General features: G+C 49.8%; 1 protein-coding gene across 14 annotated transcripts in view; it reads right to left on the reverse strand.

Annotated features, from left to right (window-relative positions):
• Positions 1-25,303, reverse strand: part of TCF7L2 (transcription factor 7-like 2 (T-cell specific, HMG-box)) — a 186,705-nt gene that overhangs the window by 124,635 nt on the left and 36,767 nt on the right. The window lies entirely within an intron of this gene.

The raw sequence follows: 25,303 nt of genomic DNA on the forward strand, positions 1-25,303 counted from the left end.
GTCAATGGGGGAAAGGGGGGACATATGTAATACTTTCAACAATAAAGATCAAATAAATAAATAAGGGGGTAAAAAGAAAATAAACATAGCAGAGAAATGCAAAACAGCTGCCCTGAGAGATAACTCTTGGGGTTCATGACACATGGATCAGAAACTGAAAAACTTAGAGCATGTGAATAACAACATCAATGACAAAAAACCATCCAACACCCACAGGTTCTTCCTTAGAGTTCATGTTCAATAGGTACATGTATACAACATCAATATTATTACCCATCAAGCTATAGGTAGCTTCAGACAAAATGACCTCATCAACACTACACCTCACTTAGAAGGAGGGTGGGAAGAGCGAGACGGAGGGTGGGAAGAGACACAGAGATCTCCCGGTGGAGGAAAGCAAGTGGAGTCTCCAGCCAGTGTCCCAAGAGACCATCAACTCTGAATGTTCTCTTTCAGGAACACATTTCTAAAACGCCCTCCTCCTTCGCGTGGAAGAAGCTGAGGATACGTGTGGAACTGTCCCCGGCTGGAAGTTACTCAAGGAAGGTGAGGAGGGAATTCCTCCTCCAGAACAAAAATGTAGGGTGTTCCCCCAAAAATGGATACACACTTTAACAGCTGATAACTCACTTAATTTTGAAAATGAACTGTATGTTAATAAACACTGACTTCATAATCACTCAAACTGTGTATACATTTTAGGGGGACATCCTGTATTTTTTGGTAAAACATGCACAAACACGGCACAATACAACTTATACCTTCAACTCAAAACTGTGTATACATTTTGGGGGGACATCCTGTATTTTTTGGTAAAACATGCATAAACACGGCACAATACAACTTATACCTTCAACTCAAAAGGTTGGAGGAATTCTTAAATGCATACAGGTTTACCACAGAGAGCAAGATAAAGACAGAAGCCAATATGTCTATCTCCACCCTTGTCTGAGGTAGAAAATGAATACACAGTGCAAGGGAGGGGAGCTGCTTCTATCAAAAGTGACATGGCCAGCTTTCAGGGGGAAGTACACCATCAACTGATCCAACTCCCCACTGGGCAGATAGGGAAACTGAGGTAAGGTGGCCTGTCTGGTCACTGAAACTTTTAGCACAAGCACGCATTTGACTTTTGTTGGTGACAGTACAGCAGTTTCACTCAGGAAAACTTCAGGCCACCAAACAGAACTTAGACACTGCTCCGATTTTAATAAGGACACCGATACCAGCCTTCGTACCTCCAAAGGCCAATTGATTAAGGCAGGGGTTATGTTGGAGGATATATAAGGAGCCATCTTGATCTTTTCAGAAACCTCTAGCAAAAAGAAAAAAAGGCTAGTTTTAATACTAATCCTACAGGAAATGGAACTCGGTGAACACCAATTAGAGCTTGCTTGGTGCATCACAGAGACAAACATGCCGCCCTCAGGGGGCTTATGCAGGAGGGAGCCAACTCCTCCACAAGCCAAGCGAGAACGGGGGACGCGGTGGCCGAGACCCGGGAAATCATGCCCGGGGAATGCCAAGAAGAAGGTGGCATTTCTGAGAAAGAGAACGGGGCCAGCCGCACCGAAAAGATTTCAACAGAAAGGACAGCAAAGGGCAGTCCAGAAAGAAGGAAGGGTTCGCTCAAACCCCATGTGACAGAAGAGGGCCAAAGCCACCCACACGCTTCTCCGTGGGTTCCTCAAAGACACAACCGTCTGGAGAATGAAAACCCAACTCAGTTCCACCTAAAGCTGGAAGATACTAACCCAGGAGTCACCTGCTCAAGTACACAGTCATTCTCCCAAGCTGAGGATGGAGAGATTCCTCTTCAGAGTGTTTACCTAGCAGCATCCTGTGCACAGGAAGCTCGGTTGCTGGTGCTGGTCAATTGCCCCAAGACCTTGCATCAAATGCCTTTGCTCCAAGGACCTCCAGGTTTTATCTATCGACTAGAGCAGTGATGGCGAACCTTTTAAGCTCGGCGTGTCAGCATTTTGAAAAACCCTAACTTAACTCTGGTGCCGTGTCACATATAGAAATTTTTTGATATCTGCAACCATCGTAAAACAAAGACTTATATTTTTTATATTTATTTTATATATTTGAATGCCATTTAACAAAGAAAAATCAACCAAAAAAATGAGTTCGCGTGTCACCTCTGACACGCATGTCATAGGTTCGCCATCACTGGACTAGAGGGCTGGTCCTCTCTGTGGTGGGGCGGGTGAAAGACTTCTAGGAGCCTGGGCCTCCAGACAGGAAATACCAGCAGGCACCCCCCACCCCCCACCTCAGTCACCCTTATAATCAAACCGTTTCCAATACCTCGTTTGGGAGCAGTACCATCCCAAGTTGAGAACCACTGAAATGTTTCCATGGTCTCCCTCTGCCCTATAGCCCAAGCTAGAGGGCTGTGGGCATCGCTTCTGCCCTGTCTCATCCTGACTTCGCCCATTCTCACTTGCCACATAAATATATGGGCCTCATTGGTCAAAACCACTCAGCAGAGTCATTTCCTTGAGGCCGACCGAAATGGACACCTGCCAACACTCACCCCTCCATCTCGTAAAAACCCGTGAAGAAAAATGCCCAGCGGAATCTACCACACACCTACATCTCCTGCTACACTCGATGGGGAAGGATCGATTAATGGACACCTTTTCATCTTTGGCCTTCTGCGAAACGGATTTGATTGCATCCCAAGGACCAGCTCCCCAGGATTAGGAAATCTAGGCTTTATTTAACATGACAGACCTGCCCTGAGGACCCCACCCAAGAATTATCATACCCATAATGCAACATTAATGCGGAGACTTATCATTCTTCCTTTACATAAAAGCTTCATTGTGTGCCATATCCAATCTCCGCGGGCTACCTGCACCACATATTTTTATGAGCCTACATTTCAGCGCTCCGAGCCTACAATACACATAATTTTCAATTATGTTAGGGCAGCCCAGGATCACTGCCTATATAACATTACTGGTTGGAGGAAATGAGACTCGCCCCGCTGCCCAGAGAGAGCTAACCAAATCCAGATGGCAAAGGAAGACGGCCCCAGTCCCGACAACTTGCAGGGACGCCCCAGTGACAGCCCCAACCTCTTGGGCCCAATGCAACTTGATCCCACAGAACGGCTGGATCCCCGCAAACCCACGCCCATCCCTTGGATCTTAACTGGCATTCGGGCTGACGAGGTTCCTTGTGGGGAAGTGAGTATTATGTCGGGATTTTTGAAAGGAAGTTATTAACCTCCTCCAAAAGTGATGGATTTCCCAGGTCTCTTCATCTTCCACAATTGGTCCTTATTAATAGAGAAAATAAATAAATAAAGGGAAGAAAAGGGAAATTGGGTACTATTAGAGCCCCGAGGAAAATCTTTTCCTTCCTGGAGACATTAAGCAGCAGGAAATTCTATTTACTCTGCTGGGTCCTAAAGGAAGACCTGAAAGAAAGGAGCATCTGGGACTCAAGAACCGGCTGGAAAGCCACGCCACGTTTTCCCAACGGTTCCACTTTGGTTTTATATCCTTTGGGGGGAAGAAAAAAAAAAAGTTCCCACCGTCCCACTATAAAAACAACACTGGGCTCCAGCTCTCTTCCTTTTAGGCTGCTCAACATGGAAATTATGAATTGCCTATAAAAACATTAAACTTTTCAACAAACTGCAATCAAATGGGGCTGTGGGAATTCCTGCATCGAAAACTGTTGAAATGGAGTCTGCTTGACTTTCATTTTGAGGAGAAGAAGAAAAAAAAAAAATAGCCATCTCAGCTTAAGCATTTCATCCTTTGTTTAATAATAACGTTCTGCTCGTGGCCCATTAGAGTTTTTCCCAAAATCATATTTTATGATACGTCTTGGGGAGCTTAAGTTAAGCTTTTGGACCTGGGGACAAAGTCTCAAAATATACACAATACCATTGGCCTGACAGGAATCAAGGCTATTTAAAAGCCTGTTAAATTTGTCAGCAAAAAGAGAAAGGCACACATCTCGCATTTCTCCTCCTCCAACTCCAATTTAAAAAGAAAAGGAATAGGAAAGGCACATGGGGATGGATCTCCCAAATCAGAAGGCGTCTCCGAGATCAGGTTCAAGTGGGCCTGGGAGAACCTGCTCTCATGAAGCACCTCCATCTGTGTGGATCCGGATTGGGTAGCAAGGGTAGCGAGAAGGGGCTGATCAGAGAACCCGCCATCGGAGGGCTGCTGAGGTCTTGGTACAAACTTATTTTCCAAACAAACAGGACAATTCAAAGGACAGCGATGATGATAATGACGCGGACTGCCAGGAAACTCCACATCCTTGATAAACTCCAAAGCGGCTTCCCGGCACTCCCTGCCATTCGCTCCATTCCACAGATGGACGGGCCATGGAGTCTGCCCTTTGTTTGTTCAGGGCAGGGTTGGCAAACTTTTCCCGTGAAGGGCCACCCAGTAAATAGCTCAGGCTTTGCAACCCATCCATTTCTCTCCTAACTACTCAACTCAGCCATGGACCATACACGTATGCACACCTGTATTATGTCATGGCTGTGTGCCAATAAAACTTCATTTACAGACACTGAAATATGGATTTCATATGATTTTCTCGTGTCAGGAGATAGTCGTCTTCTGTTTATTTTTTCCAATCATTTAAAAATCATCAAAATCATTCTCAGCTCACAGGCCACACAAAAGCAGGTGACCAACCAGCTTTGGCCTGTGGGCCGTGGTGTGCCACCCCTGGCTTAGGGAAGGTTCGTGTAAAGACCTGAAGACCATGTCAGACAGGATATATCCCTTCATGGGTCCTTAAATCCAGGCAGCCGAACACAATCACATAGGAAACCAGTTCCAAAGGCAATACTTTGGTTTGACTTGCCACTGGCAAGACTCCCGCTTCAGAGGGAAAGTTCGGGAAAGAATCTGAGCTCTGGTCGTGACTCCCAGTCACCGGGTCGGGTCTGACCACCAGACCACAATCTCACCAAAATAACTCTCTCTCCCTTCTAAACGGAAGTTCGAAAACCCTTCAGCAATTCTGACTGGAAAAGGTTCTCACCCACTTCCCAGGCAACACTGGTAGAGTATCACGTGTCATCAAATCACCACAAAGGAATACCAGGCAGAACCCCTCTGGCCGTGGGGATGTGCCGCATATGCGCTCTGGGATCAACTGCCTAGGTTCAGAAGCTCCTCTCCCCAGAGCTTTCCAATGTGTACAGCTTTCCCACCCCACGCCATGCCATGCCAACTCTGCCCGCCACCAACAGATGGCATTCGCCAGGAGCTCGGGCAGAAGGCAGAGCTTGGGGTGGGAAGAGGGACACAGCAGGGCCTGAACACTGTTCAGCGGAGATGAAAGCGGTATCTTCAGGAAAACTAGGTCCTGAAGAAAACCACCCCAGAAAGGGCTGATTTGATCATTTTTGAAGGCTTTGCTCCCCTCCCCAGACTGGTAGATCGTCATCCTTTACCAGAGTACAAAAATCCAAGCTATTTCTCAACAGGGGTGCTTTTTCCTAGAAAAACTCATCTTACAAGAATTCAAATTAAGTGGAAGCCATCCTCGTGACAGAGTAACGGCTAAGACTTCCTCGCTCGCCAGTTCTACATGTGTTTCTTATAAAAGGGAAAGTCGCTGCTCTGCCTAAACACCCCAAACTGAAAGTCCTCCCCCCCCCCCCCCCCCCCCGGCTTGCTCCCACCCTCCCCATGCAGCATCGGTGAGGCCCACGCCAGCTCTACTAGAAATGCGCAGCCCTGCTTACGATGCTCACATCACTGAATTTCTCAAAACAACAGGCCACCAGAAGCTGCTCCTCATAAGAGCAAAATAGAAAAATTCCAGGAGCCAACGGGAGGCACAATCACCAATGCCAAGAGCACATTCGCATTTTTTCAGGAGCTCATGTTGTGGGGAACATCCATATGCACACAGGCCTGGCCGTCTCTTCCTGAACCGACTTCATTTCTCAGAAATAGAAGATGGAAAATTCAGCTTATCTTCTATAAATAAGCAATTTTGCCCTGGGGTGTCAGGGAATCCCAATGAATCCCAATGGTTAAAATAGAAGAGGTGGTGATTCATTGAATACTGCCCTACCCTCTGAAACATACACATACCAACAGGTTTCCAAAAGTTAGCATTGATCATATATACCTAACAGTAAAACTGTGTGAAACTATTTCGGACATCTTCAGGTTTCTGCAGGATCCTTCAGGCACCTCTACAAAATGTCTGACCAGTTTTCCTGCAGATGCAGAAGGTATAGGAGATGGGCTGCTTTGCTCTAGGTTAAAACATACTCCAACAATTTCTTCATTTGAAAAAATCCACAGAGAGTCTAAGATAGAAGTTCTCTTTACAGAGGCTTTATATGCCTACAGAGCATGACTGCATAGAGAAAGAAAAGTCAGAAATGGATGATTTCCGCTGGTTGGGAGTGTTTACTATAGTTACCAAGGAAAAGAAAAAACCAAAGACCTCGGAAGGCTGGGTACACTCCGAACTTGGAGAAGGAAGAAAGCCACATGAAAAATTCAGTAAGATGGTAGGACTGTCTTTTTTTTTTTTTTAATAAAACCAAACATAGTAGGAACTTGGAAATGCTTCCCTCAAAGTCACCAACTATCCCATGTTTCAATATAAAAGGAATGAGAGGGGTGGATATCAAGGCACCTGTGCAAAACAACAATCGTTTCATCCTATCTCTATGGGTTGGTCATTATACAATATTTAAATGAAATCCCTATAGTTAACCTTTGTCTTCCTAATCATAACAATCTAAAGGGTCCTCACAGTATCACTTCACATGTACCGAGTATTTCCAGAGTTATAACCACATTCACAATAACCCTATGAAGTAAATGGGCAGAAAGTTACAACTCAGATCTTACCAAGGAGGAATCTAAGGCCTGAAGAACAAGGCCCGGCCTGCCTGAGGGCACTGGGTCAGCGGGCAGGTGGGTGCACAGGGCTCCAGACTACCGGGCGTTCGCTGCTTCACCCTGGCTTACGTCAGAACTTCTCTACCTTCCATGGTTTTCTTATCAACTGTGAGCATCCTTGCCTGAACCCCAGCCAGGGATCGGTTTCTCAAAGGGCATGGGGCTCAGGGAATACCTCCCAGTATCCCCCAGAGGAAAAAATAACCTTTCTCCAGCATCCAGCATCTCTCTTTTTCCCTTGGAAGCTGGGCAGACTATTAAATTATTTTCCTCCAAGGCTACCAGAATATACTTTCTACCAGAGCTATAAAGCAAAACAAACAAATAACAAACAAACAAAAATTTCAATAACCAGACTGACTATTTTCTTTTCCTGGCCAATTATCCAATGCCCCTGCCCCTGAGATATGTTTGCATTTGCCAGGTCAGTTGGTCTGCAGGGAGGCGGCGGCATAGCAGGTCATGGGAGCACACACTGAGGAGAATTTGACCAGGCCCTTCCCCTCATGCCCAGATGAGCCCCCTTAGGCTGGAACCCAGGCCTTCCTCGCACCTCCCCAAAATGTCACTCTTAAAATTATGACTGTGCTCCTGGGAGCAACAAGGGGGAGGAGAGTCCAGAAACATTCCAGGCCCAGCACTGTCCCTACCTGGGCAACTGCTTTGCTTCTTCCCTGGCCAACCTGTTCCCCACGCTGGGCCTAAGTCTGTAGTAGGAAACTGGGGAACATAACCTCAAAAACCCCTTTCGATTCTAACACACGAATTCCTGCAGCATTTACAAAGTACGTGTTCTGTGTCCGGTGTGGACTAGGTATTCTGAGGCCTAGCAAAGTCATCTAAGACCCAGTCAATGGAATAATCATCTAATGAATGGTAGACAAGTTAGATTTCATTCATGATGGTGACACGGTCTCACAGTTCCCAAACCTCACTGGTTTGTTTAGAGATGTTTCTCCTGGCCCACTCAGACCTGCTAAGCCAAGCTGTCTGGGAGTGGGCCAGGGGTCTGTATTTTTTCCCCAACCTGCCAGGTGACTCAGATGATTAGTCACTGGCATACACTGTCAGGGTTGGGGCAGTGCCAATGACAAGCATGTTGCACATTTGCAGATCCCATACGACTTCCTCAAAGGCTCTTTTAAACCTCGAAATTGACTGTCCACACATCCTTTCTGGGTGGTCAAAGCAGACAATCTCCAAACACATTATGAAGAAGAAAGTGAGGCCGAGAGAGATGAAGTGACTTAGTCATGCATTACTAAGGATTCTGAAAGTGACTTAGTCATGCATTACTAGGGATTCTGAATCAGAATGCAGACCTTTGGTATTTTCAGGCCAGACTCTTCAAGACTCCCCCAAAAAGACGGAGTTGAATGGGTAACGAGTGCCCTCAAAAGAAATGGTGCAGCCCCAACCCTACACAGGGAGCCGGCAGGAAATCAGCCTCAGAGACAGATCACACTCTGTCGTAACCAAAAGCAGCCCAGGACCAGCCAACTCCACGTCTTACTGTTGCCTCCTCAAGATCAAGTTCACTGCGAGGGGCTGTGGATTCCAACCAAACAGCAGCCCCCTGCTCTAGCACCTACGTCCCTGAGCTATGGATCAGGAGACATGAAGCCACTGGGAGAACTTGAGAGGAGGAGCCCTTGACCTCCTGTCTTGCTCACCCCATCTTCAACCTCCAGACTAGGCAGAGCAGAGACAACCTACCTTGTGGTCGCCACACTTTTTATTACTGCTGCTTATAAAAAGGCCAAGTCCAGCCCAGGTAATTGGGATGTCTTACTTAGCGCCTGCCTCTCTACAAGCATGCTGAGGTGGATCCAGGCACCTGCAGACCCACAGAGTAAGCTAGGAAACACGGAGCAGCTTGGGGACCGGGGGCAGCATCCCAGGAGCTTGGTGAGGTGAATATGCGGTGTGTGTTGGGATAAGAGTGTCCCAAGTCTCAGGGTAGCATCCCGGGAGCTTGGTGAGTATGCGGTGTGTGTTGGGATAAGAGTGTCCCAAGTCTCAGCTGATGAATGAATAAAGAGAATGTGGTCTGTCCACACAATGGAATTTACGTGGCCCTTGCAAACATTATGCTAACTTTAGAGAAGGCAGACATGGAAGGTCACATGCCCTGGTCGGTTGCTCAGTGGTTAGAGCGCCAGCTGCACACCAAAGGATCAGAGGTAAGATTTCTGGTCAAGGGCATGTATCTGGGTTGCAGGTTTGACCCCCCAGTCCTGGGCGAGTGCAGAAGGCAAGTAATCGATGAATCTCTCTCACATCGATATTTCTCTCTCTCTTTTTCTCTCTGTTCTCTACCCCCCACCTTTCCACTCTCTTTAAAAATCAATGGAAAAACATATCCTTGGGTGAGGATTAATCTATATAAAATACCTAGAATAGGTAAATCCATGGAGACAGAGTCAGGCACTGGGGGGAAGAGGGCCCAGGGTTTCTTTGCGGATGATGAAATATTATGGAAATAGTGTGAAGTTTGCACAACTTTGTGAATATACTAAACCCTACTGACGGTGACTTTAAATGGGTGAGGGAGAACACACAGTCACGGATACAGACTCCACCCAGAATGCCAGAATGCATACAGAATGAACTGGAAAACAAGTGAACCTATTCTTCAAAAAAAAATATCATACCCTCCAAAGCATCTTGGGAAACAAGCAATTTACAAATGTGATTTTGGTTGGCGCTGGCTCTTGGGGAGGGGCCGTTGCCATGGCAGGGGAATGCTGAGACTTCCCGGAAGATGGGCAGAGCACAGCATACCCTGGATTAAAACTGCGGGTGAAGAGGCATGGCAGAGCACAGAAGTGTGCGACAGCTGTTTGAAGGCATATGGCTAAAAACAAATAGAGTGGAGCTGTACGCCCACAGAAAAGCAGGCACGTCTGTTCAGAAATCTGAATCCTACCGTCCGCCCTCCACTGTCCGGTGGCCGCGGGCAGGTCACCATGTCTCTGCACTTCAATTTCTCTGTCTCAGAAACGGGCACGGAAGGGCACAGAAAGAACCTTGGTGCCTCTTGACGGATGAGTGGATTAAGAAGACGTGGTACATGTATACAGTGAAATACTACTCGGCCGCAAGAAAAGATGAAATACTGCCATTTGCAACCAAGCGGATTGATCTTGAGAGTATCATGCCAAGTGAAAGAAGTCAGACGAAAAAGGACAAGAACCATATGATTTCACTCCTAGGTGGGATATAAAACAGAAAGCAACAAACGAAGCAAAAAAAACTCATAGAGACAAAAGGAAGATGGTTACCAGAGGGTAGGGGGCAGGAGGATGAAGAGGGCAGAGGAGGTCAAATAGATGGTGATGGAAGGAGACTAGACACTGGGTGGTGAGCCCACAATGCAATATACGGATGATGTATTGTTGAATTATACACTTAAAACTTATATGATGTTACTCACCAGGGTCACCCCCATAAATTTAATTAATTTTAAAAATACATGTTGCAGTGTTTTAATGGGCATGGAATCGCTTGTTGCCTAAAGCCTTCCCACCGACTTCCTCATCCTTTTTTCAGCCTCAAAGGATAAACTGTAAGTGAAGTAAAGGAAACGATTTTTTGAGGTCCAGGATGGTTAAAATGTACTATTTCTTCCTCCAACTGCACAGGGGACTTACAAGCCGGAAGCTACGGGTCTCCCGTGTAAATCATTATACACACAGCCATCGGATGACCTTAGAGAGGTACAAAGCCAGGGAGTAGCAGGGTCCCGGTGACCTGGCAGGGACATTGTAAATATATGATTCATCCCATTGCAGGAGGTATTAAAATCAAAAACTTTTAAAAATTCCTTCCTTTCCCACAGCCGTGAGCTCTAAAGAAATGGATTTTCCTCCTCAGGCTCTCCTCCCCCCAAGTCCATATTCTTCCCCCCAATCCACAAAACAACGCACAGCCGAAGATCTGGGGCCAGCGGGCACCAATCAGCGAGCTTTAGAGGGTGAACATAGGAACCAAAGGCCATGCAGACCTGGCTCACGTCCTCAAACTCCAACGAAACCGTGAACCACGAAGAACAGCCTTTGTATTCCCCACCCCCACCCCACCCCCGCCTCCCATCACATCTGAAAGAGGTCGGGGGCTCCAGCAAGTTCTCCCTGTCCCAATTTTCACTGTCCGATTCCAGCCGTGACAAGCATGTGGAGATGCCTCGTAACACGACACCCAGGAAGCCGAAAGGTCAGCAGAGCCTCTGGTTAATTTTGCTTGGGGAGGAACGAACCACCCCTCCACCCCCACCCCAGGGCCAGGGTGAAGATTTAGTGAGGCCGACCTTCTGGAGGCCCCGACCCCCCTGCACACAAGTCCCGCTGCCTCAGCCAGAAGTGGCCTGTCACTCAAGTATCATCTTGCTGTAACAAATTACTCCTAACCCAGGATTATGGCTCTTTCCAAATCCCTCCTAGAGAGCAAGGAAATAAACATTCTCTCCCAGGACTCGGCCGGGTTGTTTCCCCTGTTGGTAATCCTTGTCTCTATTTGCTGCTCCTACAAGCCTTCGTCTGGGAGGTCTGCTAGACCATTCCGGCCCACTCCCCTTTCAGACGTAAGCTGAATGTCTCAATTGTCCATTAGGCGCAGCAAAAGATGAAGGCAGGCTTTCTGTCCCGAGGAGCCTCACACAATAGTTCCCTTTGCCCACACACTTCTCGTCTGACTGCAGACTCAACTGGTCTAATCCCAGTCACTCAAGGAAGTCCACACCCCAAATTCCTTCCTGACGTCCCAGGGGGCAACCAGTGAGGGCGGGCTACTCAAACGCCACTCCGTGGCAAGGCTGCCCCCCACCCCCAGGAAGAGGGTGCTGTATGGGGGCTGGTTGGAGGAAGGTAGGGGCAGGCAATGGGGAGGGAGAAAGATCTAGAAAGAAGAGGCAAGACAGCAGGCTCCAGGCAGGAGAAACTGCTTCTGACCCCAGCCTGTGGTTTCCTTTAATAAACTACCAGGAGATATTTCGAGCACAATAACCTCATTTGGGGAAGGAAATACAGTCCTGTCCACTTCCAAGGTCTCCTCCGAACATCAGGATATCCCAGGCACTTCGGACCTGAAGGGCTGTGACTGTGTTTTCAATTGTATACATGGGGGGACCCAGTCTGCCAAGAAGCGAAGAGCAGAACAATGGACGTTACAATCAAAGTGGGTGATGTGAAGAGATAGGGATCTTTGGGTTGGTTTAGGCAACACTTTCTCCCTGGAGAGAGAATGGCTGACAGCAAACTCTGACACATTACGGCTGGGAGAGAAACTTTCTAGAAGAATCCAAAGGCCTGAAGAAATACCCCCATCAAAAATCCAGATGCCCAATCAAATTCCTGCGGCCCCCCCCCCCCCCCCCCCCCCCCCCCCCCCCCGAGCGCCGTTGGAAAAGATGGATTTAAGACGGCACAACTCTTCTGAAGGGACCACCGCCTTCATTTCCTCCAGAGCAGGCCTGCGCTGACCGGCCTCCCCTCTCGACAACGGGCCCCCGGGCCTCTAAACCAACTTGTTCTCTGCTTTTGTGGTTTTCGTCGTTAAAAGAACTTGGCCTGGGAAGGAGCAATAATGATCTGAAGCTAACCACTTAGCTCATTAGTATGTCATCTGGACAGGCAAAATCAATTCCAACAGCATCAAGCTTGGTTATTCCCTCCCCCAAAGCTCTGCACTATTAATAGCAAGAAAGTTTCCCAGGCTTCAGTTTATCTGTAATCCCAACCAGCTCTGGCCACGGAGCGCGGCCATCTCCACATTTAGAGCTCCCGGGATTCTGGGGGACGGAATTTCAGGTCTCGGGGTTTTGTTAGCAGCAGAGAGAGGCGCAAGGCAGGCTGGACTCAAGAGGCGTGTGGACAGGTCAAAGAGGACACGGTCCTAGGAAAGGGCCGGGCTGTGAAGGGAAGGAACTAGGTACAGTCTCCCTACCCATCTAACCTGTGCTCTCTCCTGCGGCCTGAGCTAACCTTATGGATGGAAGTCACCGTGCCGTCTCCCCCGTCGTGGAGTTGGCTGACAGAAGGTTCTAGAAGAAGCAGGTTGATTATATAATCAACTTCAAACCTCACTAATTCAAAGCAAGGTGGGTACTGCAGAACGGTTAAGGGCACAGGCCAGGGGCTGGAGTGTCTGGGTTCAAATCCAGCTTCGCGGCTTCATTGTTCTGGAGCCTTGGACAGATGGCTTTGCCTCTCTGTGCCTCCAGCCCTTGCCTGCAAAGGGAGGACAATACCGTGGGCTAATCACAGTACCTCCCTCTTTGGGTGCACACGAGTGATGAGCAAGAGACTATCCGAGATGGGCACCTGGTAATGACCAGGACCCACCATTACTGGCCACACGCAGATGGGAAAGTAACAAATTATTAATTCGGGTATTTTACATAGATCCGTCCTCCTCTCTTTATGTGCCCGGGGCAAAGGCTCTGCCTTGAGGATGCCACTGCAGCTCTCTCGAGTTTCCCCTGAATAAGGGGAAGCCAGTTCCCGAGGTCCCGCTCTGTCTCTGCTCAGGTACGGGAGACTCTGCAGCCATCCAACAGCAAGGCCCTCCAGAGGCAGCCCAACTCGCTCTGCAGACCCAGGGCAACACGGTGAATCGCACACCGCCACGATCAGAGAGGGAAAATGCGAACTCAGCAAGCTCCTTGGAATGACAGTTCATGCTATGCCTTTCATGCCCACCTGCCCAGGAAATACCCCAGGGGCCGTGTGCTTGCCTCCACACGTGCCCTTGCTCCTCTTCCTTTGGACCCCTGAGTCCCCTGTAGGTTAGTCCAATCTGCTGCTGTGAGGTCCCAAAGCAGCAAGACAGGAGTTGTGGGGACTGCATGTATTCAGACCAGTTCACACCCAGAGGCAGCTCAGAACCCGGTTCAAACCCAGCTCCGTAACTCCCTTCCTGAACCAAGACATGTATTGAGCGCCTAGTACAGGCCAAGTACTGACACCCAAACGAACTGGGTTCTTTAAGAGAAGGGGGTGAGCCTGGGCCAATGACCTCACCTCTCTGAACACTGGGTTCCCCATCTGTAAAACGGGAATACAAACAAATAGGCATCTCTCGGAGTTCTTGTAAGGATCAAACGCCTGGCAGGCTGCCTGGCATATGCTAAGTGCTGAGTAAATGCTAGCTATTATATTATTAGCTAGCTATTATATTGCTATTAATATAATCAGTGTCATCAGAATAAAACTCCTCGAGATGGTACGTGATTCAAAATCATCCCCAAAAGCAAATCCCCGGCTCTGTGTCTGATCCTGTGCTTAACGGGAAATGAACACTTAACCCAAAGTCAAGCAAAGTGACCAAAACATTCCTAGCTAACCAGCCTCGCCTCTCCAGGTCACTCCCCGCCAAACCCTGCAGTTCACTCATTCCCAGCCCCCTGGTAAGTGGAATTTTCCTGTGACTACAATTGGTCTCCTCTGTGCCTGCCCTCCTCTTGGCTCCATGGACTCTCGGCTGCAGGCCCGCTGCTACAAGCCACTGCATCGCCCTCCAACTGGCCCGCAAACTTGAAGAGGTTCCTGACATGTCCGTGAGCGCAGCAGAACGGATTCTTGCCTCTCATGCTCTGCAAACGGCAGACACACGGAGCACAGTCGGCCCCCAGAGCGCGGGCTTGCGATGCGTTAGGATAAACACAGCAGTAGCAGCTCAAGGGCTACGAACAAACCACACAAACTCTCCGCGGGAAAGAGGTTTTACACGTGCACAAAAGAACAGTGAAAGAGGGGGAAGAAATCTCCAAAATAAACGGCCACTTTTCTCCCAGGCCATGACTTCATGTTTTTTGCCTCCTCCATCTCTCTTCAGAGACGTCGATAAGATTCAAAACCTCGCCTGTTGGAAACGTTGCCTGAAGAAGAGGTAGGCAGTTGAGAAAGGGAAATTCGAAGAACTCTCTGGTGCCCCTGGCTGACCACTGACAGGCAGAAAACCAAGGGTCAGACTTGGCACCCTGACTGGGGACCATCGCCAGCCCTCGCTATATCCACAGACCAGTGTGGGTTTCCTCCTGCTCTGACCATGGGTCCGAAGAATGGGGAAAGCAATGGTCTGGGCCGTAGAGGAGACAAGGGAGGTATGAAAAGGCCCAGAACAAATGCATGTGGGGGTTAAGTCTGAAGTGCAGTGTAAAGAGCAGAAAGTCAGACCGATTCTGATGTTTGAATCCCAGACCACCGTCCACAGTCCTTAGAGGCCTCGGGCAGGTTACTTAACCTCTCTGAGCTGCAGTTTCTCTTTTGAAGTGGGCGCTAACAACCCTGTCCATCAGAGCTTCTGCCCAATCGGGGCTGTGGGCAGTGGCTTAGAGCAGCACCTAGCATCAGGGTCAGTGCGAGGACCACTGCTGTTGTTACTGTGAAGCTAGTGTTTGATGATATGGGCAAGAATGTCGGGAAGGCCTTTTTCGTTGTCGTCATCCGATACTACAGCTTGTCATCAGAAATGTGTTTTCCAGGAGGTGGAAATAAAAAGGGAAGCTGCGTGTAGGAAAAAGAAAACCAAAACAGTGAGTAGTAGAAAGCATGTAACACTGGAGATCGGGCTGTAGGACATGCCCTTGGCTAAGTCCATTTTTCAGATGGGTTTTCAGGAAATTGAGCTGAGAATGTTAGGCAAGCAGCCCAAGGTCACAGGACTTGGAAGTGAAGGTTATGAGGGCAGGAAACATGTTTGTCTCCCTCTGCCCCGGTGCCAAGCATGAACGGTCTCTTTAAGCCTCATTTAACATTCAACAAATATTGATTGATGCCGGCTCTTGGCTGGGCATTGTGCTGGGTGCTAGACACAGAAGGATCACAAGGCCTAAAATTCAGGTCACCTGGGTGAAAATCCCCAGCTCTCACCCAACCTGCTGAGTGCCATGGGCAGAGATCTCACGTCTCTGACTCCCAGTTATTGCAGAGTAACTTCCCCTTCCCTCACCCCCCTCGCAGGGTAGATGCAAAGATTCCATTAAATAATATCCAGCTACTTGGCAGCTTCCGCCAGAGCTTCCAGAATCGCACCGCCCCTCATATCCCCAAAGAAGCCGTGGTTACCACATCTATAAAAAAAAAAGGTAATAGTATCTGAAAAGCATTTAGACCGTAAATTATATGATAAAAACACAAGGTACTGTTATTGCAGGATTGCACCGCGCTGCATCCGGTTGCCCCATTGCCGCTAGGAACTTGCTGTTTGGACGGTGGCAGAAAAGCATGCTCCCATCACAATCTGGTCCTCCAGCCCTGGAGGGGGCGCCAAGGGGAGGGAAGGGGGTGAGAGGAGAGGGCAAGGGAGTTCTGAGCTGTGCCTGATGCCTGCCTGCCCTTCCAGGTGGGAAAGAGGAGCAGACCGGACCAGGTAGAGACTGGAGCCACACCCGACCAGGGCGTGAGGGTGAAGGGAGGCAGTTCTGCAAGCGCCAGTGACAGCACCCATGACCTTCTTCTCAGCTGGCTCCCCAGCGGCATGGCGGCCACTACATCCGTTTTCCAACCCCAGGATCCATCAAGAAGCATTCCCTTCAGTAGGCCGGACGCACTGTGGGTGACCGACCCTCGGGTGAGCCGTAAGGCAGCATCACTGCCCTCTCTGAGCTCATTATCTTCAGGGCCAGAAAGGTTCATGAGTTACAACAACACAGCACACACACTAACTTTTCAAAAGCCTACCCAAGGCCGCAGCACGGCCCCATATTTTAAGAGGCATCCATCTAGTCACCACCTATTATTCCTGCTTTTAAAGAGGGGCAAAGGTGGCAACAAAGAAACCAGCAGGGTTGTCAAGTCTTGAGCATAACTGAACCTGCCCCCCCCTAAAGCCATCCATACTTACAACCTGCAGACAGACCAGGCAGTGGCTTGCTTTCCACCCAGAGGCAGGTGTCAGGACCGGCTGAATCCACATGACAAAATGTGGGCTGCCCTTGTGACCACGTGCACACCTGAAAAGTCGCTATATCCAAAACACACGGCTACTGACTACTTTGGAGAAGAAAAATCAACTGCCTTTCACAATGGTTTCCTCCAGGGAGTAGGATTATGGACAGTTCTTTCTTGTTGCTTTATACTTTTGAACCCATTATTGGAATCTTAAAAGCAAAATTTTTTGAAGAAAACACATTTTTCAGTAAACTCTCAGGGAGACCTAACTAATGCAGGGCATGAAAGGTGAGGGGCCACCATACCTGGTGACACTGAAATGTGGCTGCAGAAACTTGGGTCCATCACGAGTCCTTTGGGAGCCACTGCACCCACTTTCCACAAGGACTCACGGGCCTCTAAAACCACGACGATGCCTCTCCCACAAGCCAGAGACACGGTTTCCTCCAGGCGCCCGCGAGGACCTCTGCAAAGGTGATTCAGGCGCAGAGAGCACCCCATTCTGGGTTTGCCAGGATGGCTGCGATCTCAGCTACTGTGTCCCACGGGCCCCAGAAACTCACGCTCACTCTTAGGTCCCATGTGAATGCTGCTCACATTTCCACAGTCGCACCCATAAGGGCTTGACTCCACTTCCTGGTTCTCATGGCTGCCTCCCAAGGTCATGTCCTGCTCACCTCTAACTCCAGCTCCTAGCCCTAGGTGCACAGGAAGTGTATACGCCTGGGCTGGCCACCCCAGCGAGGACTCAGGAGAAAGCCTGTAGGGGAGGCCGAGTCTCCCTTCCACCCATTCTCCCTTCCAACATGTCATGTCAGGGGCTGAGAAGACGCCTCACTGCTCACATCCCAGCTTTCTGAAGCGGAAAGCAGCGGACCTGCTCCGTAATTACTTGTTGACAACCCAAATGTCACCTTACTCAGCTCTTTCCTGCCCTCTTCAAGACACTGCATTTCTTGGTTTGCAACAGAAAGATGCATTTTAAACACCAAAGGTCTGTAATGAACCTCTCTGGACCTCAGTTTTCTCATCTGTAAAATGAATACAAACATAACTCCATTTGCAACGCTGCTGTGAAATGTGAGACCCAATTAACAGGCCCAGCATGAGATTCGATAAAAAGTTGGTTCCTCTGTCCTTTTCTGAGAAATAAGGGGACCGGGACAGGAATGCTTAGATTTCCCAATAACCAGACACTTTTTTAGGAGATTCTACAAGGCACATGATCTGCAAACAGGAGGGCGTGGAGTAGAAGGGGGGAAAGTCCACAGAGACCACAGCAGGTGTCCCGACGTGGCCAGCCTTCCCCTTGGCTCAACTGCGAAGGGTCACACCCAAGAGAGAGCCCTGCCCCCTGCTCCTCTCCACCCTGCTCCAGTCCAGGGGAGCAGGGTTCCCCCCGCGAATTTCCATTTAAAGATGTCTCCACCACCACAGTAAGGCTCGTAAAGGAGACAGGGTGGGCAGCTGAAAAGTGCACCCAAGGGAGAGTCAGGAACGTGGGTGCTGGGGTCTGACTCCATCACTGGTAATTTCTCAGTTTCCTCATGGGTAAAATAGGATAACGCCCGCTTCTACCCGCCCACACCGCATGGGATTCCTCATTCGAGCAGCCACGCCTGGCTCACGGAGGAAATCATTCAGAAAACGCTCAGGCTCTGCCCCAGAAATTACAACTCTGCGGGACGCAAATCCCCATGGTTTAGGAGAGTCTTATAAACTAAATCCAGGGTTCATATGAGAAATCGTTCAGGTATAGAAAACATATATCAATTTTTGGCTTCGTGGCAAACTAGGATTTGAGTATTACTGGCTGTTCCATGTAAATAGGAGACCAAGAGTAAAAGGGAATGTATTTGGGAGGGGGGGGGGCGGGTTGAGGGGAGGAAGTTGCAGACACAGAAATCCCCAGCTCAGCTAGCCAGGGGCTCTTTGCAAACTGGAGATAAGCCTCAAGAAGTGGTCAGTCCTCCGGGTTTCTGAGCCTCAGGGCAAAGAGACACCATCAAGTATACAGAACACCAGGCAGCAAGGCTGCCGGGGGCCACACTGGTGCTCCTGTCTGCGATATCTGGTGGTATTTATTAAGGGTACAACCGTTTCTGATTATCTCAGGGGTTTTTTTGTTTGTTTTTTGAGTGGGGATGGGGGGAGGCGGACATCATTCTGCTGATAAGTAGGAGACAAACCAAATCTTTCATTTCAAAAAAAGAAAAAACTGGCCCAAGGATTTTCCCTTTCTCAGCAGCTGATGAATTTGATTCCAGTCTAAGCAAGCTGAGGTGAAGACGGGGGGAGGCGTGCAGAGACCTCCCCTTTGGGGCTCCATGTTCTGCCCCGAGCTGCGGGGTACCTGTCTTGGCATGTCAAACTTTCATGAAGAAATGAAATATTGACACACATACACTTGAGGCCTACATGAATCAATCCGGAACATTCTACCACAGCAAAAGATAATTCGCAATCCCTATCCTCTTGACACAAGTGCATGTGGGTGGTCAGGAAGCAGATCCCTGATCATTAATATCGTAAATCGAGTGAAATCTAAATTGCACACACAATACACGGAGCGCAGGCAAGCGGGGCCGATGGTGAGCCCTGCCTCACCCCAGGCCCCAGGACAGCCAGGGTCCAGGCCTCTGCTCTGGGACCTCGGGGCCCCTGTGTCTCTCCCGCCCCATGTGCACAGTCCTGAGCAGACAACGCATGGCTGCTCACCATCCCCTCAGACTTTGTTCCGTTTGGGTCTTGTATCCAGAAGGCCCATCCGCAGAAAAAGACCGGCAGGAGGAATGGGCCTGGCATAGGCAGAGGCACCGCCCCTCCTGGTTCCGAATAATAATAGATAATCATACCCTGTGCTTCTCTGGTGCCTTTCATCTGAGAATTTCAAAGTGCTCTGCAAACAGGAACTAATTATTCCTCCAGAATCCTGCAGAGACGGCAGGGGAAGGGGGCCCACACCGCCTGGGCCCGTGGACATCAGGATTGCTGCTACCCAAGGATTCCAAGTTCCCACAGGACGAAGGACCTCACGAGGGCTGAAGGGAGGCAGGATGGAGGCACCAACAGAAGCTGCTCTGATCCTGGCTCCCTGGCTTCCTCAGAGCGATACACAAAGGTCACTGGCCGCAGCGTAGGTGATAATAACTGGGGGCGGCCATATAATGCATCATCCAAACCAGGGCCCTGTAAGACTGAGAGGGGGCTCTAGGATAACTGGCCCAAAGTGGAAAGAGGCGGGCCCTCACATGAAATCGACTCATTTCAGGACGAAGGCTTCCTGAATCCACGCACTGACATAACCAACCAAAAAGCTCCACATGCCGAGCATGTACTTCCATTCTATTCTGGAAGGATCGCCGGGCCTTGAAAATAAACTCACAAACCTACCCCCAGACAGTCTTCCGGTTGCAGCAGGAGTGATATGCAAAGTAAGTCACTACCAGCAGATGGCCCTCCCTGGGGCCCCACGGGTTCTGAAGCCCCTCCCGGGTCCTCGGTAACTGCTACTAGACTATGAGGATTTGGGGATGAGAGCAGGGCATAGTTCAGGATTTTAACCACCAGTGTCTCAGCTGAACCCTAACCTGGAAACTAAGGCATTTCCTGCGGAGCCACCCCCACTACTCAGAGGCCAGGCACCTCAGGCAACCCTGTCCTCATATGCAAACCCCACTGGTTTTTGCATCCAAGTCAAGTTGCAGCACACGTAGGGGTTCCAGGGAGACCTGTACGGAGAGACTCAGCACTCACTGCTTCTCCTGGTCCGTTGAAATGAATGAAAAACGTGAATTGCAGGTGAGTGTTCTTTTTTAAGAAAAATGTATTGGTACCTTCAAACACTTAAACCCCAAAAGAAGCAAAGCAAGTTTTCCCCAGATGAGACCCTTCAGGAAGCTGCAGAAATGAAGAGGTTAGGCAGACACTAATCGGCCCTCCGCTAGCTCATTACTGAATGCCCAGCAAACCCTTTCATCAGAAAGGGGGAAAGGGTTTGTTTTTTGGTTTGGGGTCCTGGCCAAATTACCTGTGATTCCAGTCCTGGGTATCCTGCTTTCTAAAATGCTCCCGCTCTCGGAACCCTGCCTTCCTTTCCTTCGCTTCCTAGTTCAGGTCCCCAGCAGAGCCGCACAGCGCTCCACCCCAGCCCCGGGAGCAGCGCCTGGCCAGCCGCAGGCGCTCCACAACCATGGCAGACTTCACTAACACACCAAGAAAACAGTCTCGATGGTTCTCCACTCCACGCTGAGGAATGAGCAGCCAGCCCCCTGTTCAAATTCTGCAGAGACCACCCTACCCCCAGAAATAGTTTCTCAATCACTCCTGCACGCTGGGGTCACCTAGGTAACCTTTAACCTAGAGGTGGGAATCTTTTTCTGCCAAGGGCCACTTGGATATCTGTAACATCATTTGCAGGCCATACACAATTATCAACCTGAAAATGAGCCTGCTATGTTTAGTCAAACATTTAATTAACTCACCCTTAATGCAGTAGCAGGGCCAGAACAAATGATTTCACGGGCCTCATATGGCCCTCGGGCCGGACATTCCCCACCCCTCCTTTAACCATATGATGCCTAGTTCCCATCCTTAGATGTTCTGACCTAACTGGAATGGAGTGAAACCTTGGCATTGGGATTTTAGAAGTTTCCCAGGTGACTCTGCCATGTAGCAAAGGTTGGTAACCACTGCCAAAGGCCTCATGTTCCAGGTGTGGCAGCAGCAATTGCTAAGAGCATGGGAGGAAAGCAGGCTCCGTGCCCGGCCCAGGCCTGCTGCACCACAATCCACACTTTCACTGCAACCCCAGGCCCCACACTGCCCATTGCAACCTGAGGTCTCTGAAGCAGGCGGCATTCACGGCCCTTCATGGTAGAATCCCAAACAACCTTCCCAGCATCAGACCACCCACCATCGCCACTCCAGGACGCCATGCCTTGGCTCATGCGGTTCCCTCCACCTGGGATGCCCTTCCCTAATCTGTAGGTAAGAAAATGACTACTCATATGCCAGGGCTCAAGCATTCAGACACCAAGTCTACCAGGAACAATTCCCCCCACCTCCACCCACCAGGCCCGTACCCATCAAGCATACATCCGCCAAAGCCAGGTCTCTTCAGGATAAGGACGAATCCAGGACGATGACATGGACTCTGGAGGCAGGTTCACCTTCCTTCCACCACGGACTAACTCGGTGACCTCAGTCAAGGTGCTTAAACCTCTCTGAGCTCCAGCTGTCTTGTATATAAAATGGGGACAACGCCACCCACGTCCCTAACTGCATGAGGACTGAGATGATGATGCGTGTGAAATGCTCAGAAGAGAGCCTGGTGAATGCTGAGCAGAAGTGACTTAGGTGCACATGACTCACACCATGTTACCCAGGTACAGCGGTTCCTAAACCCTGCCATTCCTTAGGGATCATTACAATCAGGGTGGGAGCCTGGCTCCTCCCCACAGTAGGGCCTGAGCACAGGGGCTTTTATAAAAGCTCTCTCTCTCTCTGGGCGATTCAAATGTGCGGCACATGGGGGGACCCACAGTCCTAATACATGACAGGTAGGAGACATCCATGAGTAGGAGCTGTTGTCACAAAGAATGAGTCAGCCACTCAACCCTCTGCATCTGCTCCCGTGTTCTCTCACCCAGCTGATCCACCCCGGCCACTATCCCTAGAAGGACACACCCAGCAAACACAGAAGCAAACTCCTACAGGACTTTGCAGGAAAACTCAAAATTCCCAAAGTTGCCCAAACCCCATTCTTCAGTCCCCAATGGTACAACCCAGCAGACCAGAGAGGGGGACCAATGAACATGGAGCCACAGGAGCCGTGGGTGACACCACGGTACACAGTTAAAGGAGACCACGCAAAGATTTAAGACCCCCAAGTGATAGATAAATGGACAGTGTGCTCATCTTTTATGATCCCCATTAATTACCTAAAAGAACAGTCCATGCTACGGAGCAGGTCTAGAGAAACCCTTTCATCTCTCCCTCACCTCTCCCCCCAGGAGACTCTACAGGTTCCCTTAAATGTATGAAAGGCTGTGTCCAGGAACGCCAGCTTCGATTCACCATCCTCTATGATCATGAATTGAGAGCTAAACAAATCTGACAGTGGCCCTCTACAACTTTAAGTATGGGCCCAAAAAATGCCCAAAACTCAGGGAAACCAGTCTGGGCATTTAGCTCATTTCTCCCAGAGCAGCATCCTCAGCACCCAGGGGCATGTCCCTGGAGCTCTGGAGACCCTGATCCAGAGACTGGCATCCTGTACGTGCTGAGCAATTTCCACAAGCCCACACCCATCCGTGGCAGGAGAGGCCTCTGCAGCAAGGCGCCAAATGGACATGTATAATGAATGCAGCTCAGTCTCAAGGGCTGAAAACCTAGAACCACAGGGTCTTCGTGCCAACAACTCTGATCAAGGGTGGCAGGGATTTGCCGAGACGTTTCAAAAGGTAACTCAACCCGAGGGGTGGCAGGCTGCTCGGGGCCAGCTTCACCACCCACCTGGAAAACTGGTGGCGACCTGACAGGTTGTGAGGACTTGGAGAAGGTGTCCAGCAGCTGTAGAGGGGCAGCACACAGTGATGGAGGGACCATCCGGTCCAGGAGGAATCCCGGTCACTATAACACTGGTTCCCAGAAGCCTAAGACCGTTCTGCATGCAGAATTTTGAATCTACTCCTGAGCGGAGCAAGAGTCGGCTGGCTCAGGAGCGGGAAAAGGAGAGGGTTAGGTGTCAACAGGTACCCAAAGCTGCAAGCCACCAGGAGGGAAAGGAAAGGGAACTCCTTTTCCTTAAGCCGAGTTTCCCAAACTGTGGGGCTACCAAGCACAACTTCAGGTGGGACAAGGTGTCACTTGAGGAGTTACAGGATTATATTCATGTGCATTAGGAAAAAATAAGTAGCACAGCACACTTATAATTTCACAGATTTAAGGCTTACAGCAAGGCTGAGTTTAAATAAGTGAAATCAAATGTTTGGATGCATCAAATAAATAATAGTGTGGGCGATACACAGTTATGCCAAAACTCATGAAGGGGGCATGGGGATGAAAGGAGCCTAAGAAACCACTAAAGATATCGGGGAAAGTCTAGCTGCCCAGGGCTGACATCTTCAGGGTTTAAAGACCCCACTAAAGCTTTTGGGGAGAGACACGTGAGGGGAGAGACAGGTGGGGGGAGAGACAGGTGAGGGAAGAGACAGGTGGGGGGAGAGATAGGTGAGGGGAGAGACAGGTGAGGGGAGAGACAAGTGGGAGCTCAAGAGACAGGTGAGGGGAGAGACAGGTGGGGGGAGAGATAGGGGGGGGGAGAGACAGGTGGGGGGAGACAGGTCAGTGCAAGGAGGGCTGAGAGCTGGAGGGGAATGGTGGCTCATGATGCTAGGTGGTAACAGGAGCAGATGTCCCAGGAAGCTCTGCACACACAACAAAAAGGTACGTAAGGCAAGTGCGGGGGAGATGATCCATCAGCCTAAGAAAGCAAACCTGTCCCCGCAGTGAATCACTCGCCAAACGGCGTTAGACAACCACTCAAACCCAGCTTTGGATAGAAGTCTACAAAAGGAGTGGCTCCATGAAATGTTCGAAGAAACAAGCCAACCAGGGTCGGCAAAGCTGAGCAGAGACCAAGCGGAGGAGACCGATGGGTTGCTTTCGCATTTGCTTCCAGAGTCACTCACGCCCCAGCTCTCGGCTCACTGCAATGTTCGGGCTGCACTCGACTTCCCCAGAGCCACGCTGCCTGCCTGCCTGCCTGCCTGCCTGCCTGCCACCTTCTTTGAATTCCATTGGGTTTCGGAAACACTCAGCTAAATCAGGACCAGCAGGCAGCAAACCCCGGAGTCAGGCAGGGTGACTTCTAGGGTGCTGCTCCCTTGGGGTCACCCCTCTCTCAGCCTCACTCTGGCCTTCATCACCTCTCCCCCATGCCCCGGACACACGTTTCTTCCCCATTTTCCACTCCCCAGGAAAGGGGGTGAAGGGGAAAGAACCTGTCACTACAGCCCAAATTCACTCCAAATGCAAATGCAGCCCTTTTACAATATCGGGCTCCGTTTCCAGGAAAATGTGGCGGAATCGCGGTGTTTACTTCAGCCGCGGTGATGCTGCCAGGACGCAGCACAACCTTCAGTCAAGCTATTAACTTGAACGTTGAACTTCACAGCCTGGCTGTCTTCCTCAGACTTCCTTTTGATGTTACCTCCAAAGCAAAGATCAAAGGCTTTGAGTGTGGTGAGGGGAAGTCCCAAGCTCTTAGCCTACCAGCCTGTGATATATGTTAAAATCCTGGCCAGGAGAGCAGGCAGGAGAGGAAGCTGCTCCAGAGAGGCCTGCGGCGGGCAGGGGTGCAGGAATGAGGCTGGACAAGAAATTAGGTCACTTGTGGCACAGACATGGGGACAAGGACCATCTGTGTGCCTACAACATCTCCTACCTGGAAACACACAGAATGCCCCCCCTCTCCCCGCCCCCCGCAAA

This window comes from Myotis brandtii, unplaced genomic scaffold, assembly GCF_000412655.1.
Source record: "Myotis brandtii unplaced genomic scaffold, ASM41265v1 scaffold441, whole genome shotgun sequence".
Classification (NCBI taxonomy): Eukaryota; Metazoa; Chordata; class Mammalia; order Chiroptera; family Vespertilionidae; genus Myotis; species Myotis brandtii.